The sequence below is a fragment of the Corvus kubaryi genome, unplaced genomic scaffold (genome assembly GCF_017639235.1).
Source record: "Corvus kubaryi isolate FWS band 111438036 unplaced genomic scaffold, C.kubaryi_AGA036_p1.0 split2-37374, whole genome shotgun sequence".
Taxonomy (NCBI): domain Eukaryota; kingdom Metazoa; phylum Chordata; class Aves; order Passeriformes; family Corvidae; genus Corvus; species Corvus kubaryi.
In genome coordinates, this window is record NW_024582082.1 from 4,441,554 (window position 1) to 4,463,917 (window position 22,364).

General features: G+C 40.3%; 1 protein-coding gene across 2 annotated transcripts in view; it reads right to left on the minus strand.

Annotated features, from left to right (window-relative positions):
• Positions 1–22,364, minus strand: part of SPOCK1 (SPARC (osteonectin), cwcv and kazal like domains proteoglycan 1) — a 284,117-nt gene that overhangs the window by 63,869 nt on the left and 197,884 nt on the right. The window lies entirely within an intron of this gene.

Genomic DNA, 22,364 nt, shown 5'->3' on the forward strand with positions numbered 1-22,364 from the left:
TTTTCTCATTTAAAAATTTTTAGCTGCTTTTTTTGTTAGATCCCAGCCATATGAAATAGAAAGTTACATGTTTTTCACTATTACAGCATACATTTAAACAGCCAAGTACTATCTCCAGAGCAACAGGGGAATCAGAAGGTTCATCTACCAAGAAGAAACAATTGGTTCTTAGGCTTCAGAAAAGAACAAGCTGAGTTGCAATTGGTAGCAATCATGCCATTCAGAATGGCATTAATTGCATATTTTGTGCCTCTGCATGATTATTAGAACTGTACACACCTCTCTAAAAATAGGCTTCAACTTTTCAGGAGGAGGAGAACAGAAGGAGCTCCTTCTTTTCATCAGCTAAAGATAAAAAGTGATTTTAGAAAACAGAACTTGATTTCTCCATAGAGGGTCAGCTCAGCTCCTAAGCAGACTCCATGAGTTAATAAAGAAAGAAATAAAGAAAGAAATAAAGCAATAAATAATTCATGAGGTAAGTGTTAAAGAGTTCATTTAAAAAAAAAAAAAAAGAGCTCTTTTCCAAACTGACTGATAGCTGAAGAGTTAGTAGGATGACTGCTTGTAGGCATGTTGAACCATCTCAGTGTTTGACTGGCAGGGCTGCAAACCAAGCAAATGATCGTGTACTCATGTTGCTGCAAACTGCTCTTACAGACAGAGCAGAATCAGCTAATTTGGGGACTTCTGGACAGAGCACTGAAGCACAAAATTCTGTTTTAATACAAAACACATTGCCCCAAGAAACAAGTGGCAATCAGCTCAGTGTGAAGCAGGAAATTTAAAAAAAATGCAGTTCATTGCATGAGCTAGATGATACAGCATTCAAGGTCACAACACTGGATGTGGAGGTGAAGGACATTCAAGGGACCATTTATTAAAGCAAGGTGACAATGAAAACAAATGGGTCCCATTATGTGAACAAGCAAGAAAATAGTTCCAGGCACCAAAATCTACTGCATCATAAAGAAATTGAATTTGTTTTTACAAGTAATTTAGATGCCTATTCTGGAAACACCTAGGTCAAGGGGTGTGTGTGGGCATATCTCAGCTGTTTTATCATCTTGTAAGAAATTTGGGTCCTTATTGGAGAAGTACAGACCAAACAGGGCTGGAACTTGACACAGAAGAGTCAATTCATAAGTTGAAACATTTGTGCAATGCTGGTTTCAAATTCTCCTTCACTGGCTGATGAGACCAAGACAAGTTAAATGGGAAATAAAGACAAAGCACTTCTGTCCCTGTGAATTTTTGAGTCAAAATAAGACATCCATCCTCCCTTCTGACCAAGATTTAACTCAAAGCACCAGCCTGGCTTAAATCTGCAAACCACCCTGCTCTCCTCCCATCCTCCTCCTGTTACACACCATGCAAAGGCTGCGGTACTTTGATTTTGATGACCATTTTTGAGTACCAAGGTGTAGTGGTTTGGTCCAAAATACTCATTACTGTTTATCTTCTGTGAGATAAGAATTAGGAGAAATGCAAAGCAGGCACCAAACTTGAAAGAATATAAAGAAGTTTATTAACAGACCTAAAAGAGGGGAAAAAAAATTATACCACACTTTCAGAACTCTCCTCCTCTCCTCACCTTCCTCCCTCTCCCACTGACAATGTAAAAAGACAACCCTTAAGATGTTCAGTCTGTTTACCACTTCCATAATAACCTTGTTCAGGCCATTTAGAAAGAGAAGTCTCTTCTTGCTCGTGCTATGAAAACATTATCACAACGAGACAGCCGCCCACTTCCAAATATTGTTCAGTCCATTTAGGAAGAGGAGTCTCTCTGCTCGCATGTGAGTCCCTTCCCCCGACTTGCAGCTTTTCCCACAACTGCTTTCGAAGGTCCACTCTTGAAGTTTTTTGGGGTACAGTTTCAAGGTTGAGCCGTTCAGAAACAAAAACAGAGGCCCTTCTCCTTCCCTGGGAGCAAAGGGTCTTCCTCATCTTCATCTTTAGGACTATCTCTGGGAGCATCTCTAGGAACTGAAGTTTTCTCCTTTCCCATTTGGAGCAAAAGTCCTCATCTGGTCCATCTCTCCCTGTCCACACTTCTCATGCAATTACAGCTGCGTCAGCATCTGCCTATCTCAGTGCAGGTGCTTTTGCTTACGAGTTGAACACTCCACCCCTCATATCTTCATGAAATTACAACGGGATACTCTGATATATCATAGCTTCACAACAGAATTTCAGCTTTAAGCATCTCCTCTTTCTCTTCCCTCAGGTTTTCAGCTCTTCACAGCAATAAAAAGGGTTAATCTCACCTCGGCCTTGCAGCTTTGCAGCTGGAATGTTGAATTTTTCTTATTGCAGTGGAGAGGGGGGAGAGCCGAGCCGCTCCAGCTGCCCACGGCAAGGCAGTGGGGGGGGTTCCGTGGGTGGAACAGGGCCCATCGGCTCCAGGATGGCTGTGGCCTGGCCCGGCCTGGCCCAAGCAGGGCCTGGCCGGGCCCGCTGGCCCCACACGGGGCCCGCAGCCACCTGTGCCAGCGCCGGAAACGAGAGAGAGCTTGGGGGGGAGTTTGTCTATTCTTAAGTGTGGATAACAGAGGTGATCACAACTTTAAGTGGCTCAGAGAATTGTCCATATTCAAACTGGCTGCTGATAGGTTCTGTCAGGTCACAGAGGAAGCTGTAAGCACTCCTTTGCGAGAACATCACTTCCGAGACTCAGCTTGCTAACCCATGACACAAGGTCGTGCTCACACTTTGGGCTGTACAAGCTGGTTCCTTGTGCACAAGGTTCCAAGGAGATGATGCACAGTCACCCATTCCCCTATTCTATATTCTGTATTCAGTCAGAAAAGCTTCTCCTGTTGCTAAATATCTACTCTGCTCTCCCTGCAGGATTTGCACGACAGGTCACTGATGAGGACCATTTTCTGGTTGCACATGGGAGTTTTTTGCTTTCTGTGCACTAGTCTTCCATATCTCAAGACATGGACTTTAAAAATCAGTTTCCTACTGAATTTGTTTTCTTTCATTTCTAGATTTATATTGTACTGCTTTTGTCTCTATGAAATTATTCCCTATTGTAACTCCTCATAATCATGAGCTGAGAGTTCATAGCTAATAGCACTATTCAAAGTTGAACAAAGCTATAATTTTTTTTCCCTGTAATAGACCAAAGCCATCTTAGATTAAAAGTAAAGAAACTCACAGAAAAACAATTGGAGATTTGGAGTGATCGATGCTGCTTGAAATATACTTGCCATGTAATTGAGATGCATTCTCATTCTCATTCTGCAGCCATTTACCGATCACATGAGAACGATGATTTGTCATTTTTACTCGCTTCAAATTACTAAAGGCAATTTAATTTCTCTCACGGAGACGACACATCAGATAACGTGAACATAATCAAGAGGTAACGATCTGTGGCTCTGTGCACACACTGATGCTCCCGTTAGCAGCTAAACAACCACCTGCATATGGCAGAGGGAAGGCAACACAAGACATTCAGATCCCCCAGCACAGGGTCTCCACCCAGTCAATCACATTATAAACAGAGCAATTCAGTCACACCAGGTGACTACACCAATGTGGATTTCAGATGAGGCAATGTTCCATCTACACAGTCATTCCCATATCCATTTGTCCATACCTGGACAAAAAGCAGCAGCTGGTGACCAGAATAAAGGGTGGGCATGCTCCCTGCAGGCTGTTATGTAATTGGTATGATGGCAGTATCTTAGCATCCCAAAAATCTCTCAGTCAACTCTCTCCATCATACAGGAATTGCAAAGTACTATATTTGCAGTTACTTTTGGGATGTCTGATGCCCAACAGGATGTGACTGGGAATGGGACTCCAGCCACTTACGGCTGTATGGACTGAGTATCAGGATAAGTCAGGATAAGTCCTGGTAACATCAGGATAAACTCAACCCTCTCTCTGATGAATCTATGTTTACAAAGCAAAGTCAAAGAAAATGTTGCTACTACACCTGGTTCCCATCTTGAATTAAGTCTCAAATTTGTACTACGCTGCCCATTTCTTCTCTAGCAACCTTTCCACAAATACTGAGTAACAGCTGGAGTGTTATTTTGCCCATCCCTGTTCAAGGCCAGGCTGGATACAGCTCTGAGCAACCTGATCTAGTGAGAGGTGTCCCCATCCATGGAAGGGGGTTTAGAACAAGATGCTCTTTAAATTCCCTTACAACCCAAATCATTCTATGATTTTGTGGTCATAAAGTTTTGGGCTTCCCAGGGCCTGTGTTATAAAATTATTTGGGAGAAGGAGGAAGTACCTGGAAACATCTCATAATCCATGCGGACAAAGGTCTGGGGAGCTTCCAGGAAAGACAGAGAACAAGGGTCAGACCAAGTGCTGTACTCTGGGCTTTGGAGCTCGTACATCCTGCACTAGCAATGATTTCTTAGAACTCACTGCACTGTTTTTCTAGAAAATGGTGGGAGAAAAAGGATGGAGATACAGTAAAAGGGCACCCTGGCTTGTTTGGCAACATGGTGGTGCAGTAAGCAGCAAACTCAGGAGTTCACTTGTGCTGCCAGTCATAGGCCAAACATACCAACAAGTCCTGAACTCCCTCTGCAAAACTGGAAACATCAGTTTTTCCAGCATGTACGCTTGGTTTTCAAGTCCTTTTCTAACCAAACTTTGTCTTTGCATGTGAGAGGTAAAAGTCAGTTTGTGTTTTTTTGTTCCCAAGTAGCACCTTATTCCCTGATAACAGATTTCAGGAAGTCAGTCCTCTTCTCTAGAATAGTTATCCCATCCTTTCCATTACATCTATTAGATTAACTAGTTCACAATAAGTTTGCCCAGATTTCACTGACCATGATGTGGTCCCAGCAGTGCTCATTCCTTGTTACTGATGTATGAAATGTACAGCATCCAGCAAACTTTCAGGTCTCAGAGAGAGTTTTTGTCTGTTGTTTACAGAAAGAGCAAATCTGAAGTGTAAGTACAAACATAAAATACTCAGCGTCCTGCAGTACCACCGCTCTGGTTGCTTTCAGACTAGCAACAGGATTGAAGTCTCCTAAGAACGCCTGCCTGCTTTTTAATTGACTTCTCAGAATTTTTATTTTGTAATCAAAACAAAAGCCAAACTGAAGCTCCAATGCTAAGAAGCACTGAAACAAAACATTTGACAGTTACTAGCAGAGAAGCTTTAGGAATGTCTTTTGGAGCACAGCAACCAAGGGAGGGTAAGCAGGCTTAAGCTTTGAAGTTAAAGCTTTCAGCAACGTTTCTGATTTCTAAAGAACACAATAGAAACAACAAGAAATTTAAAAAAAAAAAAAAAATTGGAAAAACCAAACCCCAGGCCTAGTTCAATGCTCACTGAATGGACTTGCTGTGAAAGACACCTATACAAAGAAAGCAGAATTAGTCTGTTTGCTCAGAAATCAAGTAACCACAGCTAATCCTTTTGCAGTATTATCCTGTTTTGGCCTTTTATAAATCTGCTTTAAATTAAAGATGCACCCAAGCCAAGAAACACCTCCTTTGATGTTCCAAATGGCTCAAATAAGCTGTTTGCTAGGAAAAGCTCAAAATATGAATTCTGAAACTGAAAAAAATCAAAGTCCTTCTCCTATGCTAAGAGGCTGGCACCTCTCAGGAAGGTCAGACCATTTAAGACCACAGCTTTGAAGCACCTCAGGCATCGGTCCCTCTTGAGCCCATGCATTAAGGGAAAGAATCCTGAAATACAAGTCTCTTACAAGCCAGTTACCCAAAAGCAGCTAATCCCCTTTTTTACAACCATTAAATTGCATCACTGGAATACTGGAATAAGGAATTTTACAGGTTAACTGAATGCAGGCATAGAGCTTGGAACAAGCTTGGAACAAGGTAACTAAATTACTGCAAATGATATTTGTATTTAAGCTTGTGTAATGAGCTGCAAGTTGGCACAATAAACTCTAAGATGTTCTTGTTTCCTCTTCCCATCAAGAACACAACTTTCAATGCTTGAACTGTATCGGGTGACTCACCATGTAAATAACAGTTTTCTCCTGTTTTGACCTTTACTGCAGAAAGGAGGATTTTAAAAGTAACACTGGTTTTACACACAAAATGTACAACAGGCAAGCGGAACTAACACCAGCAGCAATCAGGTTGTCCTTAGAGGAGGAGTGGATGTTAATTGATGGGTTTTTAAGTTTCGACTATCACATGCCAATTTCTTTGATTTGGCAGTCACAACTGTGATTCTAATCAAGTTAGAAAAGCAGACCTGGGATTACCATCATCAAGATTGGTAGCTTTCCCAAAAAGAACAAATACTGTATTTGCAATCCTCACTTATTGCTTACTTCCTTTTGAAGGGTGTGATCCTGCCCAAAAGTGTTCGCGGCACAGGGCAGGTCGCCAGCCACAGGCAGCTCAAAGACACAGAGCTACTCAAACTTTGTTGCTTTATGCTTTGATCATCCTCTTCAGTGAAAATTGTTACAGCTTTAGAGGCAGGCATGGGAACTTCGGGAATTTTCCATAAGCCAAATAAAAATGCAGATTCTGCAGGTGTCAGGGTTAAGTGCAAGGAAGCAAAGGCTTTACTGTCCCGTGTCCCTTCTCAGTCCTCTGAGTAACTGGGCTGGCTGAACAGGGGTAATGATGGGAGAAAGCAGCAGCCATAAACCAGCACCCACTCTCAGCAGGATGTGACCATGATATTGGCCTTCGTTTCCACTTTTCCTTCTGCCATGAGAAGCTATGAGACCTTGATCCTACACAGTCTCATACAGGCGGATGCACAAATCTTTTTCCCTTCCAAGTATGCAGGCTGAAAGACCTGTCTCAAACATTTTTTGGCAAAAGAATTCAGCCCGTGGGCACGCATCTTCTAGGTAATCTGCATATGAACTGACAGAGAGTACTGGATATTACCAAAGGAGGGAACTGCTCAAAACATTTTCAACTTCATTCACTGCAGAATAACTAAATACCACTGTTTAAGACAAGCCAAATTACAACTTGCTGTGGTTCCATGTAGTTTTCATCTATGTATTATTTTTCTTCTTGCTGCCTTCTGAATTCTCATTAACCTTTCTGTCAAGACTGCATTAAACATGTCCTGTTAATTCAACATGTTTTTCAAGAAATCTGACATGGAGATGACAAATGCTCATGTAAAAAAAAAAAACCCTCTAGTTTAATGAAGTGCATAATAAGAAAAACAAAATTCTAGTTTACAACACATTTTATTTCAGCTTTGCTATTGCAGTGAACTCAAAAGTGAGACTGTCTGAATAGCTTTGGCATCCGTCCCTAAGGGAGCAGAAGAAAAGGTCATGGACTTTGAAGAAATCTAAAGACTTCAAGAACCTCCTCCAAAGTGGAAGGATTTTTGTTATTCTAATATGATATTCTATGGCATACATATCTCCTAAATAAAACCTTTTACAATTAACATACTACTCTTACCATAGGCCAGGGCAGAAAATTTCTCAGAAAGTTTATAACTTTGGGGATTTCTAATGAGAAGATGCAATCTTGATGCAATACAAGGTAAGGAATAAACATTTATATTCAAGTAGGTTTTGTGAGAGAAATATTGCATGTTCCATAAACACCAGAAAATACTTGGTAATCAAAAAAATCCCAAAGTTTAATTGACTAGTATGATTAATTGTCTGATGTACTACATCTATCCTCCTAAATATTCTTTTGAAAAATACCCAGTAAGACAATTATGCAATAAAATTACCATTTATATGACTCCTTTCATCCACAAAGGCATCAAAGTCCTATATATGTATAAAGGTATAAATACACAGTACTGCTCAAGTGCACCCAATCCTGCAGCAGGAAATATCAAATGCTCTGCACCAGCACAAAATATAATGGGTTATATGAAGGAAGCAATGCTATTTAAATCCAGAGATGACAACACCCAATTAACCAGATAAGAGTACTAAACCTGCACTCAAGTACAGGGTTTCTTTTCAGACTTTTATTTCCCAGCTGCTGAAAATTCAGTTCACTGTATCATGACTTTAAGCCTCCTAAGGCAGCTTGTTTTTCTTACATACCTCTCTTGACCAAGCAAGTAGTGCACAGACCCTATGTCAGATGCCCACAGACACCCACCCTGTCAGAATCTACTGCTTGCTTTAAACATAAATAACAAGGATGGCAACATTCTACACAAACCCATGGTTTTCACACTAATAAATGGGTTCTTGGCAAGTCTCATGCTTGTACCAGCATTAACTCAGCATGGCACTGAGTGGCACTAGGACTGGTCATAAAACTGTTGTCTCCTAGCAAAAGGAATGGTTGGAACCAAATGATTTCAAGTCTGAAAAGCCCATGAGCCACAAACTCTGTGAGAGCAGCCCCTAAGCCTTACAGCTGAATTGCTACAGGAGTTTTAGAAAAGTAAAAGCATTTTATCACTCCTTTCTGCTAACAGTTGCATATAATGAGGCACACAGACTGGGCAAATCTCCTCAGTTTTTGTTCATTTAATATAACAACTGAAAATCCAACAATTTTACTTTAAGAAAACCATAAATTAGAACTGCAGTGTGGGTCATAGTCTGGACATTATCAAAATTACTAAATACTGAGGCTAATATATTCCCAATCTCTAGGTGGCCACTGGGCAGATGAAGTTTGTGGCACAATCTTATTTGCCAGTACAAATTCATCAAGCATGAGGGAAGCTAATTAGCAAAACTTGGATGTTATCTCCCAAAAAACTCTAAGGCTCCAAAAGATTAAAAATGTTTTCCTGCTGTGACAAGTACAATGACCTCATAAATATTAGTAGACCCTTTGGAACTGGAAAATGCCATCTATTCCTGCTTCTGTGTAATATTACAGGACTGAGCAAAAAAGAATACAAGGATGTTGCTGCTAAAGTTTACCCCCATAGAAAGCTAAGTAAAACTGCAGTTTGAAGTCATATTTGCATGCTTCAGAAGTCTGTGAAAAACATTTGGAGAGTGCATTTACTCTTTTGAAGGTGATTCAGCCCATTAGACTAAGATTTTTTTCCTAAAATATAAATAGTTCAAGAATCAAAAGATCTAGTTAGATAACAAATGAGTATTTTTCACATAGTATCAAACAGCCAGTTATACACCATTGATATGTGAACTGCTTTCGTCAGCAAGAGACTTATATAAACCCCCTTTGAAAGAGCTATTCCCTAGAATAACACAGCAAAGCTCTCATGTCTAGTACTGTACGTTTTGTTGACCAGTTAGTTACTCATTTATTGGTACGTGTGCTTATCCCCCACTTCTTTGAATGTTCCATTTGTTCCAAATGGCTGAGCTCAAAGCTGGTTGCAGCTGTTTGTGATGTTCCACACAAAACCTTCCTTTTTTTCCCCCTCACAGGTCTGCAGCATTCCTGAATGTCTTTAAATAGAACTCAGAAATTACATTTCTAAATGACAATTCATCACCCTTCCTGCAGACTGCAATAGTATTGTAAATTCCTACTGAAGCCTCACCAAATTTGAAGTCAAAGATGACTGCTTTTTTTTTGGAACGTATTTCTTGAACTCTTCCATATTGAGCCTTGAAATTACTTCTTGCAGTGGAAAAAATCTGTGTGTGGCTTCTGCCACAGCACCTGAATTGTCCAGAGGATGCCACCTTTGAAATGTGGCATCTTTGCCCAAGTCCTGCTTTTACAATTGAAACTCCAACCCCAGTGTTAGCCCCTGCTCAGAGGAGAGGCTGGAAAATGGGGGCCTAGAGGCAGCACTGGCCAAGCACAGCAAAGTGCCTTGGACAGGCACTACAGACTTGCCTTTATCATCTGGATTTGGAAAGGGTCCAGCTCCCCAAAGAAACAATGAAAGTGAGGCCAGTCCAGCTGATAACTGATTCCAACTCAGTTGCCACAGAATTAATGCCCACAGTGACTGATTACAAGTGCCCAAGAGAGGTTTGATCTGCTCAACCTGCAGAAATTTAATGCCTGAAACAGACACTAAATTCTCAGGCTGGGTTTCTACACGATTCCCAAACTTCACAGACTCGTTCTCTCATAGCACTTCTTGTCTCTCCTTTGTACTGGTGCCAGCAGGGACAGCTTCAGCATTTGAAGCTTCACATGTCATTTTAGCAGTGATATTTTTCTCTTGAACATTATGGAGACTGAGTATTTTGACAGGTGAACGTTGCTGAAGATAGAAGCATAAACTGAGCTATGTTAGCTGTTCAGAATCGACAGGATGCATATATACATATATTGAAAAAATAACTGTATTAAATTGTTGAAAATGATGTAAATATTTTAACTGCCAGTATTTGGTACACTGGCTGAAGGTGCTATGAGAAGAATATATGAAATAAAGAGTTTCTGTGTTGCTTTAAATCAATCACTTAATGACTGTAGAGTTCATCTTTGCAGGACCCACTCCTTTGCCCTGGAGAGCCTGGTAGCAGCTCTGAGCCCTCACTTCCATGGGGAGGCATTTAGCAAGTCAGTGAGAACTGGCCTCCATCCTTCAGGAAAGGCATCAGTCCCTTCTCATTCCGACCACAGCTTGAACAGCCAGATGGGTGAAAGCCTCATTGCCCTGACACGTCCTCCTGGTCTCTCAGTTGTCTCATATCAGCAGGGAGGGCTCCCCTCATCAAGGTGCTGAGAAGGAGACATGATCAGGATCATTTGGTTTAAAAATGAGATGAGAATGGGTGAACTGTGCTGTCAGAATGATGCTGAAGGACGACAGCAGCGTGCTGAAGGCAACTGCAATCCTGTGCATGGGATCACCAAGGAAATCCATCCCCGAGCAATGCACGGGCTGACGGCTGGAAACTGAGGGGACGTGATGGATTTGCACAACTCCCTTGAGAGAAAAAAACATTTAATTTAGGAAAGATTAGATTTTTACAATTGCCCCTGCCCTGACAAGAGAGCCTGTCTAGCAAGGCCTTAAGCCTATATTTGGGCTAGAACTGTGCTTTAGCCAAGACCTTAAAAATATTCACTATACAGGCTGTCACCAGTGCTACATTTCCTTGTCACTCCTAAAGTGTGACTGATTTGCCAAGATCAAGACTAAATTCATGATCAGTGGCAAGGGCACCCAACATGAATTATAAAACTGCCTTTCCTTCCTAGCCTCCTGGATACGCTAAGGAAAATGCTTTTCCTGCATTCATTGTTGCTTTTTATATCCACACCGTATCCTCTGTGTAATGACATGGGACTGCTCAGCTCATCCCACAGTCTCCACCCCGCTCTCGAAGCAAAGATGATGCTCAGTAAGAAGGAAGCACTTGGCTATTAAATATAAAACCTGTATTGAAAAATGTATTGATATCATGGCCAAGTGTGTCGTGCCCTGAGATGAAATGGAAATAGAGGTGGGGGTAGAAGTGGTAACAATTTTTTGAAGTTAGTTTAACACTGAGGGAAGTGGCTGCTTGTTTAGTGCAGCTCTGAGGAGGCTGGGGCAGTGCCTGAGCAGACTCCATTTACAGATACAGAGCTCTGTTCAAAATAACGAGAGAAAAGAAAATCCAAAATCAAGAGGACCAGCTGATTAGAGGGAGGAAGGAATAGGAAAGGACCTTTCCCTTCTCTTCACCTTCCCAAAATCATGCATGCAGAAGTGAAACTAAAGTCACTAAACATGCAAACTTAAATTATGCATCCAGAAGACCCTGTGAAGCCAAAGGATTAGCTTTTTAAATTTCTAACAGTGGCATCCTGGAGCTGAGCAGAAGCAGGGAAATGACTGTTGATACAGAGGAAACACAAGGCTTAGAGCACATCAGATTTTGGGTGGCAAATGATTCTCTCCCAAACCCAGGATGCAGCCCGAAGCTGAAGTTCTAAAAGAAGGGAGCCAGAGAAGAACAATGAACAGAAAACTCCAGACAGTGCTCCCAGCTCCTACAGTGAGAGATGATGTCTTGAGCATATTAACACAGCAATAAATCCCACAGAGTGATCTGCCACCCTTAAAGCACGGTGTATGCTTAGTCTTGAGAATTTTTGCCCAAGGGAAGAAAATACTGGAGTTCCAGTGTCAGCTTACATCTCAGACTCTCTTCCAAAGGTAGCTAGCTATAAGTGGGTCACTCACTTCACTGGTACATTGCAAGATACAATGCTGAAGTTGCAGAGTGCCTTCTCTGAAGAAGCATTAGATGGTGACAGTTTAGATACTGATGAACTGGGTTTCACTCACCACATCAGTGTGGAGATGACCACGGGTAATGAAGAAAGCTTTCTTCTAAGTAATTTTACAGAAGTTTACAAGCTTCAGTGCTTTGAAAGTCACCAGACTTACTCCAAGCTTTCACATTCTGTGCTGTGTGTGGCCTCAGTCTTCCAGACGACATGGAAAAGTTTATGATAGTACACCAAAAGAAAAATACTAATTAAAAAAGGCTTCCCATTAAAGAAAATAGAAACAATGGCAAAAACTAGAATTAGAGTCAATTTTCAGATTAGTGATAAGCAGAAGAAAAACCCCAAAACTTTACAGTAACTGTCTACTTACAGAAAAGAAATGCCCTTAGTTAAACCAATAGAAAATAATAATGAATGAGATTTAAGGTTGAAATAACCAGGAAACTGTTGCTGACCATCATTCAAATACTGTGTTGCATCAGCCTGTGGGGTTGTTCCACACAGAGTAAGTGAAGAATTCTTCTCACATGACTTTTCCAGTCAATACAATCATTATTCTTTAGTCACAGATCAGCCTGGTTGTTGCTCAAAATGACCTCCTACTCCTTTGCAGTTATGATTTACGTCTGAAAACTGTTCTAACGGAATCAACAAACAGAAGGAGCTGAAATTTAGATAATAATGACAAATTTCTCACCGCAGTAGAAATATGATTCCTACTCACCTGTAAATCTGCAAGAGTTTTTTGCCCTTCAGTCCTGAATTACAGCTATTGCCTTATCTAAACCCACGTGCTATTCATACTTTATCATTGCAGTGATCTGACAAAGCTGACTAAAATCCTAACAAACTTCTTATCAAACTATAGTTCACCATCAGTGAGCACATCTATTGCAAATACCCCTGGGATCACAGCATTACCTTCATAGTGGTGCACTGGACACTTCTGGAGTCTCAGTTTATGGCTCCAACCAATGGTCTTTGTGCCCCAAAAATCTTGACTGCCTTTCCTGCTAATTGCCCAGAGCTAATTGAATAATTGCAAGAGAACATCTCCTGTTACTGTATTTTTTGATGCTGTGAGCTCTTAGCCAGTTGGAAGCTGTTTACTGCAGATTATATACAGGTATTTCTTCTTAATCCTAACCTCTAGTTGCAGTCATCAATTTATATAGAATTCATCTTATCAATCTAATATTTACCTAATATTTCATGGTATTTGACAGCAAAAGCTAACTCTGTGTATGCCCACATGAGCTCACAACATTCTTGGTCCATAAACGCCCTCTGAATTAATCTTTACCTGTCTTATTTCCTATTTTCATTTCCCAAGGAACAGATTCTTTTTATTTTTATAGACACTATATGGTCCAAAGAAACAGCTAAGTGAAAACATAACAGTTAACTGCCCTCAGCCTGCAGCCCATATCTTTTGGCATCACCAGGAACACTTAGAGCTGCAAGACTGGATTCAGTAGCTTCTATACATAAAATTACTGCTGAAAAGGAAGTACACAAACATCTCTGAAGGCTGAAGTGTCCCCAGCTGACCCCTTTGTTAAGCACCAGCCTCTACACAACAGCTTTAGCAAAAGCACTGATATCCCATCAAACCCAAACAAAACGTGCACGTCAAAAGCCAAGAAGGTTGATTGTGCCTTCCCTTGTGGATGGGTGCAGAGTCCCACTCCAGCTCTGATGCACAGATGAAGTGGGAATTCCAGGGTCTGGCAAGAGTAACTGGTTAAAGGCTGTTGGATCAGTCACACTGACAACTTTCAGCAGGTGAAAACATTGAATGTGCTGCGCCTGAAGGTGTAAGGGCTGACACACCCCTGGCCACCATACATGGTGGTGCATCTTGCAGGAGCCCAAGTCTTCACTCTGTTTACTGTTTACCCCATATTCGTATCTGGGCTGGTGACATTCTCTGCCTCCCAGTGCCATCACCTGGGTGAGTTGCCTCATGGAAGGTAAAATGTGTGTCAAAATGCAAGTCTGAGTGCCTGCAGGTCACTCAGTCTGGAAATATGGGAGCAGGCCTATCAGATAAGCGTTCAAACTAAATATAACAGGATTTAGAACATGCTTTTAGATTTAAGGAAAAGTGCAGTCTTTAAATTACTGCTCTAGAATTTACTGGCTTAAAAAGAAAGACCTTAAGGCATCCCATCAAAGATGGGATATATATAAAGATATTTTTTATATATAAAAAATATCTTTGGGATATATATATCCCAAAGATGGGATTTATATAACTCAAAAGGGTTTTCCTTGCCCAGTGTTGCTTGTGCAAGATATACTTAAGTAATAAAACATGCTTCTGGCACTAACCCATCTATACGGGCTTTATGATGACAGATTTCAGATTAGAAAATAGAGGTCTCCATACAGGCTAGCATTCCTCTTCTATCCCCTTACAGAAGATTTGACTGGTCATTTTCTACTGTGTATTTATTTTTTGAACTGAAACCTTTTGATACCAACTTCAGCAGGAATTGGTCATGATGTGCACCAGATGGTCCCAGGTTTGGTGCCCAGCTCAAATCAGACCATACCCCAGCCTAGTGCAGCACAGCAGCTGAAAGAGCCTTTCATTTCAGTCTCCCTGCAATTTAAATTTGCTACATCTGATCTGTAAATGTCTTCAGTCTTCAAACTTTACACTGTTTGTTGCAGCAATCACCCTTTGGTGATATGCCAGATGCCTGTGACATACCTCTCTTGAGAATGTTAAACACAGAGACTTTAGAACTGGAATTTCTAGCAAGCAGCTTTTCATTTGTGTGAAAGGCATGAGAGTCCTGAAAATACTTGAAATTATGAAGTTAAGAGGAAAAAAGTCCATTACCAAGTTGAAGACTTTATCTATAGGAGGCTTTTAAAATTTTATCTAATCTAATTGGTATTTAATAAGACAGGTTTTTTCAAACAGTGCATCCACAGTCCTCCATAAGAACCCCTGTGAAAGAAATTAATTATTTTGTACTTTCTGCAGATTTCAATTCTGTATCTTTAGGTATTCTGCTTGAAATGTGTAGGTAGTCCTGGTGTTGCTTTTGCCTGGTAATGATGTCATTTCCACAGATAATTAATCCCATTGCTTAACTGGACTTGTTACTTTTAGAGAGGCAGCTAAAGGAAGTAATAATTCATGCCACTTTTATTTGTGATCTTCCATTTACAAGTCTATTAGAGTTAGGTCAAAATCAAAAAGTGGCTCACAAAACCCAAGAACTGGCTGCTGATTATGACCTGGGTCAAGAAGTCTTGCAAGTTATTTATGCACTGAATCTTACCCAAAAGGTGGAAGTACAGTGTACCTTATATCAAAACATGACTACAGGTTTGAGGACACCATTGGTTTGAGAGGCTAAATAAGTGATTATACACTTATTTGATGTTTAAAATATTTGGGGATGCTGATAGTTTTAACATTTTCTTTCAATATTCTATTTATTTCACTGGAGGATCCTCTCACTCCTGTGTGCTACTGTTGGCTATAAATATGTAAAGATCTCCTCCATCCTTGGATATCCCCTCACAGCAAAGCACTTGGCACCTGCACGTGCCCAAATTCGAAGTGCTGAGCACTGCCCCAGCCTCCAAGTGGAGATGCAATATGAGGGGAGCGCATCCCACACTCCATAGGGGGCTGCTTAAAGGTCATTTTGTTTGGATCTGCTACTGGAAATCCAACTATGGGCTTCAAGTCTTCAAATTTATTCTTTACCTTAAGCTTGATGGGGAGAGAGAGGTACTTCAGCACATTTACAGCCAAACCAGGTTTTACAGACATTATGCTGTGTCATTCTAAGCCAGGGACGTGTGAGAAAGATGTGCTTTACCACATGTGGGAGGACAGCTACTGACTAACTAAAAATAGCCAGATTCCACCTCTCCAGTTAGCTTGGACTAACCTAACACTTCAGTCATCCCATGTATAATGGAGAAAAATAATTCACCTAAAGCCAAATAGTACATGGTGGCAGACAAGATGCATTACATGATGTGATTACATGTCTGCATGAAAAGGAATTTTATGCCTCAACACAAAATATTAAGACTGGAGGCCAATTTTGAAGAACCATGTGGTGCACAGCAGACATGCAAGAATAGGACAAAAATATTCCCCTGCTGATTGAGCCCCATCAGCAGTTTCAGTTCACCCCCAAGAGCTCAGGCAGGGGTGGATATAACTTGCAGGAGAGGCAATCCAGCAGGGAGAATTTGTGTGCTGCTGCCATGTACTGCCCCAGGATATGAGAACTATTTGCAGAAGTCCTGCAGGGTTAACTCTGCCAGGCTGGGCAGAAACCCAGATTAGAGCTGCATCCTATGAGGTTTTTCTGTCTTTTCTATCCTACACAGGAATGGGAAGAGACAGCTTGAATAACATTGCCATTTCCCCTCTGAAAGCCTCTGCTATTCTATTAATAATGTCTTACATTTTAAAGTTCATTCTTGCCATGCAATGCAGATGAACACAGGGCTGTGGCTACATCACTCACTGAAGAAAGCCACCACCATCCCCACTCAACTGCTGAACTTTCTGAAGACTCTTTACCCTGCCTGTGCTACCTAAAGAAACTTTTCTTTAAAAGACATTTTGGTCCTCTCTTTCCTGCATCTCACTCATTTTTAAAAAGTTGGGCTTTTTTACCTGACAATGCAGGTTACCATAACTCTTTTGATGTATCTGCTCTATCCAGCTGCAAAAGTTCATACTGAGATCTCACAACCAGCACTGCTGAAACCTAAACTAAGAAACTTCCATCTCTCCTTTATTTCCCTACCTTTTCATCAAGATCTCCTGCAAGAAAAAGTGAGTACAGCCAGCTAGACCCAAAATCAAAATGACCCACTTCACAGTCTTTTCTTAGTTCGAACAGGTAACAACAATGAAGGCAGGACCTGCATTAATAAGAAAATATCTACCACTCTCAAATACATGTAACAAAACATATACCTTTTTCCCCTAGTAAAAAAAAAGTATATTTTCAGCAGAAACTGCTTTTACTAGGATTACATTACAGCAAACTTGAAGGATCCCACTAAAAAATGTAACATTCCTTCTCCTTACATACTTATTTCTATCTGTAACACATCAAAATGGGTAAAATAACAGTATAGATCATTGGAGAACAGTCCAAAGCATGTGGAAACAAAAATGAAAAAGCGTGACTGCAAGTATTTTAAATTCTCTTCTTGCTCTCCCCTATTTATGATGAAAATATCCCAGATGAAGGGAATGCAACTAGTTGAGCTCTCTATTTCTGTTTTGTATAGTATTACCTCTGGGAAGAAAACCCTCAGTGAGTAAAAAAATTCCACTTGTATCATCTAATTGCCAGGGACTGGGCACAGGCCCAGTTTGTTTAAGGTTTTCTGCAAACAGTGAAATGCAGTCCAATTTTTCTATGAATTCATGTTCCCTATGCCTTTCCCTTCTGCTCTAATATTCTCAGAATTGTTTTTATTCCTTTTATTCCTCTCCTAAGACCATCAGTCCAAAACCGCCTTCTACATCCTCTGCAATGCTCCCAGGTGCTCCCCACAACCAAAACTCCCTCCTGCCATTTCCTTTCCTTGGAAGGAGTTAAACACTTTCAAGCAGAGTACACGGAGGTATAAGGAGGGGAAAATGGAGAAGAGGATTTGAGTAGCCCTTGAACGGAAAAGACAAAGCCTTCTAGAAATGGCCCAATCCTTATAGTACTACCAAAAGGGAATCTGGATGACTCCACATTCTGATGACTTGGACCATTCTGTCCCACCTCCACCACTTCACTTTAACGAAATCCCAACAAACAAAACAAAACCACAACAAAAAAACATACACCAGCCCCTCCCTCACCCCCCCAAACCCACTCCCTATCTCCTCAGGAAGAACTGTCAACATGCAAGTTATCATTGGGCAGGTTCTCTGCTGATTCCCAGCCCTGTGTACAAACATTTTGAGGGTGAAGAGACATTTCTCTCCGAATTTTGCCTTAGATTCAGTGAAAGTTCAGAATGCTCTGAACTTTTGATGAAAACTCTGGGAGCTCAGACTGACATTATGCTATGAAATGCTTTCTCTGGAAAATACGCACATCATTCTACTTGCAACAACTATCACAATATCTCCTCAATATTATGTAATATCAATGTGATCTCTTTCTAACACCAACTGAACATATTAAATATGAAAGAATTACTTTGTGCACGCTATTTAAAACCCACTTTAGTTATGCATTTACACTGCACAGATTTTTTCAGATATGAGAAATGTGTTCACTTAAGCACTTCATGCCACACTGACAAATCACTGAGTAATGTCAACCCCAAGAAGTGTTTTCTAGCCCTGTTATACTACAGGGGCACATTTGAGCATGATGTAGAATATAAAGAAGATAATAATGAGATTTCTGTGTGCAATGGAAACTATGCGCATTGCACCTCCCACACACTGTTTAAGACTTATGCTCCACAAAATCATTTAAAATAACTTATATTCTACACACTGTGAACATCTTATCTGAAAACTACTCCTCTGCCTTCTCTATTGCACAGAGACAACAGGCAGCTTACAAAGAGCAAGCCATATGACTTCAGTCCCTTTGAGTTTCTAGTCTTTTCTTTCGAATACTAAAAATGCAAACCAGTCTGTATCATTCAAATAATCTAATTTTCCAAACCACCTACATTAACATACTGGCTGAAGCCAATTACAAATGCCTTAAGGCTTATAGCCTCAGAAGCATAACCTGACAGGTCAAATTTTATTGTTTGCTCCATCCATCATTACTGACACAGTAACTCAAAGTACACAAGCCACAGTCGACTCACTGCTGCTTCTCTCTCCCTGTGCTCCTGCTGTAATTTTGATGTAGATGCTTATTAATAAGGACATTGTTTTCTGTCACTCAGTGCTGGCTCCTTCCATACATGTGAAAAGAAAAAGCCCCAAGTTATGCTTTTATTTTAGCAGCATCTAGTGCTCCCTCCTTTGGGCTAATGTGCCCAAACAAGTCATTGCTGGTGATACGTTTCATGAACAAATACTTTTTATAAATCTAATACAATGTTGTAATGAGAATTAAAAACTAAAAAAAACCAAAACCCAAAAAACCACAAACAAACAAACAAACAACAAAGCAACAACAACAAAGAAAACCACCCCAAAAAATTTCAGCCACAAAATAACCAACACCAGGAAAACCCATAAACTTTTGGACAATGTAGAGAATTGATATTCTAAACAAGATGTTCATTTACTTGTAAAATACAGCTGACAGGCCTACATCTTCCAGCCTAAAAGAAGCACAGAAGTACATTTTTCAAGATGCTAGTAAGATTCAGTCTTCCTTAATTCAGTAAGACTTCAGCACATATATCTAAACACATTCCCTAGAAAAACATTGTTTTTCTGAGTTTTTGGAGTAATGAGCAGCCAGGAGCAGGAGTGTTACATATTCAGACTTCTAATTATTGGCAGCACTTACCTGGGTGCCTAAATAAAAACACTGCCTTCAACACTGTAGAAGTTCGTAAACAGGAAGGGGAAAAATCAGTGACATTCTAAACATTATTTCATCCTTCTGAATCAAGCATATGTGGGCAAATCAGAAAAGCATAGGGACCAAACTCCCTGTAAGAAGCTGCCCTCCTTCAGCATTAACCCTTGCTATGTAAAGAAAGTCAGTGTGTCATTTCCCTCCCTTTAAAGAAACTAAAACCCACAAAACACCAAAACCAGAATGAAACTTAAATCGATATAAAAATTATTTTAGTACACTAGAAATTGTCATAACAAAATCCCAAAATATTGTTGTTTGTGGATACCTCGGCCAAGATATTTTAGACATGTATGACTCACCCCCTTACACCATCTTCCCAGTCCCTTCCTAGGTTTTTTTTTTCTGGTGTTCTTGTAACAACTGACATGAAAATATGAGGAGCTGCAGTATCATGCAGCAGGTCTAATTAGGTTCTAGAGACACTTAGTGGGTAAACATGAATCTAATCTATTTAATGAAGCTACATTTAAATGAATCCTATCAATGAAGTCTGGTCAATTTAAATGACCAAAATAGAAAAAAGCATAAAACTGCCAAAAGAGTAGACTTCTTTTTTTTTTCAAATTTATTTAGGATTTATTGTGCTATATATTTATTGTGAGCACTTGTGAAACTCAAGACAACCAGCCCAAAATCCTGCACTTCTGCAGCACTAAAAGATGAGCATGTTCAGTTCTTATAGAGAGCTCTGAGTATTATCAGAGCTATTTGGGAGAATGGGCTTTTACAGAATTTAAGGGAGTTGGATGTGAGAGAAGCAGCCTTATGCTCCCAGAAGCTTCACCTCTCCCTATCACTCAGCGATGGGGGGTGTGGGTTGGTAATCTGAGGTTGTTTTATTCTGCACTGGTTCTCATACTGCCTTTCCCAGCATGGTATTTATTATTATGGTATTTACAGCAGCTATATATTGAGAAGGAATTTTTAGGGAGTTTAGAGCAGTTTTTTCTCTGTAGTCAAGTTACCAAAATAATATGAAGAAAGAATTGCCACTTGCAGCAACGCACCTAATAGAGACATTTAATTGTCATCTCCCCCAGAGTCTTTACGCTTGACTTGATAATTAAAACATTCAACTCTGACAAACCTTAATATGGCAAAATAAGGGATTCAGGAATTAAAGAGAAAACATGGATTTAGAAACTGACACAATATGTTAATCACAAAGAACCCAGTATGTGCAAGGCGAAATTGTTCTGGACTGAGAAATGTTAGAATATGGAAAAACAAACTAAAAATATCTTTTCCCTGCTAGGCAAGGTTAGAGAAAGGAGACAAACAAAACCATACCCCAATTAGACCAGCCTGCTTAACGCATAGTTGCTAAAACTTGGACACACAACTTTGGGTAAATTTTGGGTTCTGCCAGGGCCTTTTTGCTCACTGACATCAGCACAAATTAAAGCAGTGGAAATTTAAAGTAATCTCTCTTAAAAGAGATTATAGCAAGGAAAAGCAAAACCAGGTTGTGATCCATCTTAATCTGTCCCCAGAATGCCTCCAATGTTTCTCTGTCCTGCCTGTATGCAGGAGCCAAGAGATCACCACGCTTCAGCAGACCAAAGCAACCCCCATCTTCTTCTAACACTGACCAATGGCTTTGACAGAACTTTAAGTAGCCAGTTTCCAAGAAAAAGCATCAGTATTTTCTTTGTAAGAGGTTCATTTAAGGGATTAAAAAAAATCCTAGTTTTTTGTCGGTTTTCCTTTCTTTGTTCATTTTTTATTGTCTTTATTTTTTGCCCCCAATCTGTGTTTGCAGAACTGTGCTCATGAAGACTCTTCCTCCACAGACTAAAGCTATAGCAACAAGCAGTTTCTGAAAGAACATCATGTCCTGGGCCACAGCAATTTCTCATTAATTCACAGAATCTCAAACCTGGCAATATGACAAAGCAGCCCTTACTCTGTAAAAATTGCCCAGAGCTCTTTGCTTTCCCCCTCTATCTGTTGAGTCACTGCAGAAGCCTCTATTTTGGCTGCTCTCACAATTCATATTATGTCAGGTAAAAATCCTTGCAAACATGTATATATTCATGGGCTTTAGCTGGGGAGCTGTCACAGAAGCAGCAGCAGCGCACAGATGAGTGGTTATGCAGGGCTATTTTCTCCCTGGTTAGGATGTAAAATTGGTAGAGCATTGTTTGGGATTTTGAATTTACTATCTGACACCACTGAAAAGCAAAAGCTTCTTCACTTCAACACGGAACTAAATGGGATTTGAAAGGAAGCTCAGGAATTTGCAGAATTGAATGATTATGTGAGCAGAGTTCAAAAGCAGTATTTCCCAGCTCCCTCAGAATATAACAAAGGTTACCCCCATCAGGGAAAGCACAGACCTTTGTCCTGGATTGTTAATTTGTGGCCAAGACACCCCTACAAGGCATCACTGGAAAGACTGTAGGAGGCAGAAAGCCATTTTTTAAGCATATTAATTGACCAAAAGAGAAATGCCATTCTTCAAGCGTATGCAAAAATGCCCTTTACACTTAACCATCTTTAAGACACTGACATGGATTACAAGGTACACAAGAATACAGATCTACCTTATTCCCAATTTTCTGCTCATTCCTAGAGACCACACAGAGAAAAACACCATACAAACAACAGGATGTCTTTAGGATACACAGCACTTGATCAAAAAACATTGCACACCTCATGCTTCAAGCCAAATAAACTGTGCAGCCATGGATGCACAGCACAGAACTC